This window comes from Magnolia sinica, chromosome 15 (genome assembly GCF_029962835.1).
Source record: "Magnolia sinica isolate HGM2019 chromosome 15, MsV1, whole genome shotgun sequence".
Classification (NCBI taxonomy): Eukaryota; Viridiplantae; Streptophyta; class Magnoliopsida; order Magnoliales; family Magnoliaceae; genus Magnolia; species Magnolia sinica.
Genome location: NC_080587.1, coordinates 16,973,410 through 16,980,712, shown reverse-complemented (window position 1 = coordinate 16,980,712; position 7,303 = coordinate 16,973,410).

Below are 7,303 nucleotides of genomic sequence, written 5' to 3'. Positions count from 1 at the left end.
TTCCGTCTGCTCCACCACATCTTCACGTACAACGTGTACCCCAGGTGGAGTAATCGCAGCAAGTGCACTCGTTTGATGGTAGATTTTCTGTACCAAGTGGGGCAGAGAGAGAAGTTGTGTGTGCCTACGCATGTTCTGCGACAAATAGTTCTTACCGCACGCTCCACTAGAGCGTCTGATTCGCTCCCATTCGGCCGACTCATATGCAAGATTGCACGTGAATTTGGCTATAGACTCGGGGCGAAAATGCCGGTGCCAACCCATTACATCAATGAAACTACTCTCAATCAGATGAAAATTGGGTCACGGCAGCGGCAAGCCCGACTCGATGAGAGTGAGGACAAGACGGCTAGTGAGGAGTATGGGAGCGAGGAAGAAAGCAGAGAAGAGATAGAGGAGGAACAGGAAGAAGAAGAGGAGGCTCAGGACACGGATGAGAGCTCCCCTCCTACGGCAACGGAGCATGACACTGATCGGGCTGCTAGGGAAGCCCGTTTAGTTCGACTTGAGGAGGGCCAGGCTGCCCTGCGACAGGAGATCATTGATACCCTGGCCCTCGTGAAGCACAAGTTTAAGAAGGTGACTCGCACCTTGAAAGTTATCATGTACTGCCTGCAGGATATGGGCGCCCCTCCTCCGTCGCTAGACTCAAATGTCTAGTCGTGCATGTCGTTGCCCTGTAGCTTGTTTTGTTGTTGTTTTAGGATGTCCGTGTTTTAAATGTTGATGGGCCTTGTAGTATTGTAGGTAGATAGTGTGTTTGCGTTTGTTAGTTTGTTTTAATGTTTGTAGCCTTGCTTGTAATAGCTCATATGCATTTCCTGTCATGATTCATGTAATATCATATCTCATGTAATTGTGACAATTTTGGTAAATGTAATGCATGAAGTTTCTTAAAACTATGTGTGAATGTTGTGTGGTTGAGTTAGTGGGCATGTTGAATCTGACTTGGGTTACACCCTATGTTGTGTATAGGGAATACCACCTAAGATTGCACGGAGTACGGCACATCTCACTATTGGCAAGTCGTTTGACGGGGCACCTCCCCTAAGCGATAGCCATACGGACCCCAGTTCGGGCCCGTCTCCCTCTAACACTATCCCGGATTCTCAGTCGGCCACTAGCCCCACCAATGGGCCTACACCTGTTGTATCACCAGTTCCAGAGCAGAACCGTGCGTCCTCTTCGACGCCATCTAGACCTCAGTCAGTTCCCCTACCGATTGGTTGGAGCAGATGATGTATTTATACAGCAGCAGCAGGTACAGCCGCAGCAGCAACAGGCACAGCAGTAGCAGCAGCAGCAGTTTTTTACCACCATGGCAGGAATTTTTGCCTAGGGCATGGGCGTGGCTCCACCTACATCACCTGTGCCCCCTGCTAGGAATATGGGTGCTAGCGGCCTTTTTGAACGATTTCAGCGCTTGCGGCCCCCTACCTTTGCGGGTACTCAAAGACCCGAGGAGGCCGAGTATTGGCTTAACTGCATCTCTAAGATCCTAAAGCCGCTACACTGCACAGAGCCTGAGCAGGTGGAGTTGGTCACTTTCATGTTCGAGAAGGAAGCCAGGTTATGGTGGAACAGTTTCCTCCGTACTATTGCGGTCGGACACATGTGGACGTGGGCAGCCTTTAAGACCCGCTTCCACGAGAAATACTATCCCATTACCTATCGCCACGAAAAGGAGAGTGAGTTCCTTTGCCTCCGACAGGGAGGGATATCAGTGGCAAAGTATGAGAACAGATTTACGGAGTTGGGCAGGTACACCCCGTTGATTCTGGCGGATGAGTCAATGCGGATGCGACGATTTTCTGAGGGCCTGCGACCCGAGATCCACTCGAAGATGTGTTGCGCTAGCGTACCCAGTTATGCTGAGCTAGTGAGCATGTCTATGCGGGCTGAGCAGGACGGGGACAGGCAGTCCCGTATGCGAGCACCTATGGCTCCTGGCCGCAACCAGATCTTCCGAGCAGACCGTTCCTAGGCAAGAGGCCACGCGCAGACTCACCACTAGGCTGATGGCTTCACTTGCCCCAATGAGGCGACCTGATGTGTGGTGTGCCTACTGCAAGAGGCCTGGCTATACGGAGGTAAACTGCTTCACCAGGATGAGAGATAGCGGCTTCTCACTACCTCAGATGATCAACCGCCAACTTCCCCAGGTTATATCAGCACCACCTCTACGGTCGGCACCAACTCATCCATCATTCCGGCCACCCACACCTCGATCTAGGCCACCTCAACAGCCCATGGTACCTCAGTCCAACCGTTTTCAGTAGGCTCGTGTGCACTCACTTACAGCTGAGGCATCAGAGGCAGCACCTACAGCACCTATGGCTTTTGATATTACGGCACATATCCAAGGTACTCCAGTCTTCTTATTAGTGGACACCGAGTCCACTATCTCTATCATATTGTGCGCAGCAGTCAAGCGGTTGGGGTTGGAAACCAATCCTATAGTTAGGGTAAGAATTCTTATCGCCATAGGGACTTTCTCGGACGCTACCAGGATCTATAAGGGGTGTTCAATAGATGTAGGGAGCGGGTAAGTGTTCATCAACTTGATTGTCACCCCATTATATCAATATAATGTCATTCTCGGCATGGATTGGCTCACAGAGATGAAGGCAGAGATTGACTGCGATACTAGAGTGGTAACAGCCTATGGACCAGAGGGCACAACCCTTACATTCCCAGTGCAGGTCAGTTGGCCCTATCGCATTGATTGTTAAGCTTACATGCTAGAGGATGCCCATGGTCCAACACTTGAGGACACTCCTGTGGTCCAAGAGTTCTCGGATGTGTTCAGGAAGATACCTGGATACCCACTCTCGCGAAATCGATTTTATGATCGATCTAGTGCCTGGTACGACACCTGTATCTCTTCCGACCCATCGCATGCTCCGTGTGAGATGGAGGAGCTGAAGAAATATATCGATGATCTGTTGGATGCAGGCTTTATACGACCCAGCGTGTCTCCATGAGGAGCACCCGTATTGTTCGTAAAAAAGAATGATGGCTCTCTGCGATTATGTATTGATTATCGCAGATTGAACCAAGTGACGGTAAAGAACAAGTATCCTTTGCCCAGGATAGATGACCTGTTTGATCAGTTGAAGGGGGCAAAGTATTTCTCGAAGATTGACTTGCAGTCGGGGTATCACCAGTTGCGCGTCAGGGATGAGGACGTGCAGAAGACGGCCTTCAGGACCAATTTTGGACACTATGAGTTTCTCATAATGTCGTTCAGCCTTACGAACGCACCGGCCGTGTTCATGGACCTGATGAACAGGGTATTTCGGCCATTTCTATTCCGATTCGTCATCGTGTTTATTGATGATATCCTGATATACTCTAAGAGTCGGGAAGAGCACGAGGAACACTTGCCAGCAGTCTTGGATACTCTGAGGAAGAACCAGTTGTTCGCCCAGTATAAGAAGTGCGACTTCTGAAAAGAGGAAGTCAAGTTTGTAGGACACGTGGTGTCCAGAGAAGGGATAGTTATGGACCTTGCTAAGGTAGCCACAGTTCAGGACTGGGAGCAGCCCGGTTCGATTACTGAGGTGAGGAGTTTTCTTGGGCTGGCAGGTTATTATCAACGATTCATTCAGGACTTCTCCAAGATAGTCAGACCTTTGTCTCAGTTGACTCGGAAGGATCTTAAGTTCGCCTGGAATGAAAAGGCAGAGGCAGCTTTTCAGGAGTTGAAGGACAAGTTGACGTCCGCCCCTGTGCTAGTATTGCCAGAGCAAGGGGTCAAGTATACGATATACACGGACGTGTCACGCGTCGGTTTGGGCGATGTTTTAATGCAGAAGGACAGGGTTATTGCTTACCTATCACGACGATTGAGGAAACACAAGGAAAACCACCCTACGCACGACCTGGAGTTAGCTGCCGTCATCTTTACTTTGAAGATCTGGAGACATTACCTCTATGGAGAGGAGTTCAAGCTCTTCTGCGACCACAAGAGCCTCAGGTACATATTCACTCAGTAAGACCTGAATATGAGGCAACGACGATTGATGGAAACCTTGAAGGACTTCAAGTTCGAGGTTTCCTATCATCCGGGCAAGGCTAACCTTGTGGCTGACGCGTTGAGCCGCAAGAAGACCTTAGAGTTTGCGGCTCCGCTAATGGTGGCAAAATGGGGTATGGTAGAGTTCGTGTGAGACTTCGAGCAGAAGCTCACCATGGAGGAGCCGTTCAAGAGCGTCGCGCACGTTCATGTGCGACCATTTATTGATGATAGGATCATCGAGGCCCAAAAGGGTGATGGACGATTGTCTGAGCTTCGAGAGCAGGCTAGCGGCAATGAGGACACCGAGTGGAGAGTTGGTACAGATGGGGGCTTACGTTACTGTGGCCGCCTATGCGTCCCAAATCTTCACGATCTGAGGTGGGAGGTTCTCAAGGCTGCGCATAATTCAAAGATGGCAATGCACCCTGGAAGTACGAAGATGTATCGCGATATGAAGAGGTCATACTGGTGGGACCACATGAAGGCCCACATAGCAAAGTATGTATCATGCTGTCTCACGTGCCAGCAGGTCAAGGCCGAACATCGCCGACCTCCTGGACTGCTTTAGCCCATACCCATAGCTGAATGGAAGTGGGATTTTATCTCTATGGACTTTATCTCAGGACTACCGAAGACGAGGAAGGGTTATGATTCCATATGGGTGATCGTGGATCGGTTGACGAAGTCGGCTCACTTCCTCCCGATTAAAGGTTCGAACTCAGCAGACAAGTTGGCTAGACTGTACATCAGGGAGATTGTGCGTCTGCATGGAGTTCCCTTGGAGATCGTGTCGGATCGAGACACGCGATTCACATCCATCTTCTGGACTCGCATTCAGGAAGCAATGGGTGTGAAACTGAAATTTAGCATCGCGTTCCACCCACAGACTGACCAGCAGACGGAACGGGTGAATCAGATTTTGGAAGATATGTTGCGAACCTGTGCTAGATTTCAAGAACAGTTGGGATGACTGTCTTCCTTATGCAAAGTTCGCCTATAACAACAGCTTTCAGGCGAGTATTGGCATGGCTCCTTACGAAACACTGTATGGGCGCCCGTGTAGAGTGTCGTATTGCTGGGCAGAGGTTGGCGAGAAGAGCTTGATTGGCCCAAAGTTAGTTCAGGCGACCTCAAAGAAGATCGACATTATTAGGCGTCGACTTCTGATGGCATAGAGCAAACAGAAGAGCTACGTCGATACGAGGAGGCCGCAGCTAGAGTTCGAGGTTGGGGACCATGTATTCCTTAAAGTTTTTTCCATGAAGGGAGTCCTTCGGTTTGGCAAGAAGGGGAAGCTTACGCCGCGATTCATCGGCCCATTTCAGATACTTGATCGAGTGGGTGTGGTGGCATACCGCCTTGCGTTGCTCACACCACTTGCGGGCATTCATAACGTATTTCATGCATCCATACTAAAGAAATATGTTCGCGATCCTTCCCACATTATCAGATGAGAGCAGGTACAGTTGAGCGAAGCCGCTACTTATATACTGCGACCGACGCGTGTCCTGGACAGGAAGGAACAGGTGCTACGTAGCAAGGTTATCCCACTTGTGAAGGTACTGTGGACGCATCACACGGAAGAAGAGGCTACTTAGGAAACAGAAGCCGAGGTCTGAAAGAACTACCCTCAAATTCTCGAGGAGTACGAAAAGGTACTAATTTCGAGGATGGAATTTTTCTTTAAGGGAGGTAGATTGTAACATCTCGGAAAAATCCGTACAAGGACCCGAGTACCACCTCGGGCAGAAATCGCCCAGGACCAAAACCTTTAGAAATTATGTTAATATTAGTAAGTGCTAAACTAGAGTACTTGTGAAATTAGCACTAATCACTTTAAATATGATCTGCAAGACCCGAAACGTGTAGAGTCATTGACGCTACATTACCCTGAAATCTAAAATCCATCCATAAACCCGGTTGCTCTTGGGAGCACACCGAAACTCCATATCGGACCTGGACCGCACGTCGAAACTCCGATAATCACAAAACTATACAACTATGACCGCATTAGTGGACTTGACAACCACCTTGGAAATCAAGTCTTAATTGCGTCTACAAATGCACAACTTGAGCCCGGAGCAAAGTGTGTGAGAAACATGAATATCTTCAGAAATAAAATTCGAATTTAAGTAAACTGAGTCGTGTCACTTGCGGGCCAAATATAAGGATTCAGACTGTTAGAATCTGACCCAAATACACCCTCGGATCAGGAGAAATTTTCCATACATGGCAATATACTTGTGGCCCTGATCGAGTGCCGATGACCGTTGAACTGAAACTGGTCCGCCGCGGTCGATCTGTAAACCTGATCAGAGCGAAAACTCAGCCTGACCTAGATCCAATGTCAAGGAGCTTAAGTCCGACCGTACGTAGAAAAGGGGCCTCCAGAAGTGCTCCGTTGGACTGAAACAGATGCCCTTTGAATATAACCTAAGTATACCTTGGCCCTGGGGCTATTCCCATCAGTTTTGAGCTTATATAAGCCCCTTAAACCCTCTCTCTCCCATGCCAAACGAATTTTGCAAACCCTAAGGGAGAGAAGAGAGAAAAGAGAAGAAGAAAATGAGGAAGAGAGTGAGAGATAGATGTCGGGATCATTCCCTGACGTTCCACGTGCTTAGCCACCACTCCTGTGTTGCTATACGGGCGATACCAATCCCGTTCTTAGGTAAGAAAACCTAACGCTAATCTGTTTTAGGGTATCATATAGTGTAAGTGGTGAAATAGCTAACCTAATTCATGTTATAGGTTGTCATTCTGCCGTTGAGAGAGACTAAGTATCTAAAACGAATCTGTTACGCGTTTACCGGCATAAGGTGCGGACTATAAACGTATAGGTTATGGTTTTCAAGGCTTTCAATGTCGATTAATGATTTATTACTGACGTGAGTGCTATTTCACATGCCAAATACGATGTTTGTTTCGCGTTTCAAATATATATGAATTATATTGAGTTTGGTGTATTCCATGCATTTTTAGAAAGGGTTGTATACGTTTGGAATTTAAAAATGTGTTTGCCATGATTAATTGCTATGTGATTATACTAGTTGTATGTGTAACAACTCCTTGGCGAAAGGATTTGCCCCAATACATGTTATGACCAACATACGTCGTGGATGTTAAAAAGTGTAGTTTAAGTGTTTGTAAAAATGTCCGAATGAACTAATAGTTAGTGAATTGTACTTTATATGATTGTTGAGATATGATTCTCAACTACCTTAATTATGTGTATGATTTCCTCCATGTATTTATACTATAGTGTCTGTTTAGGTATGGAAT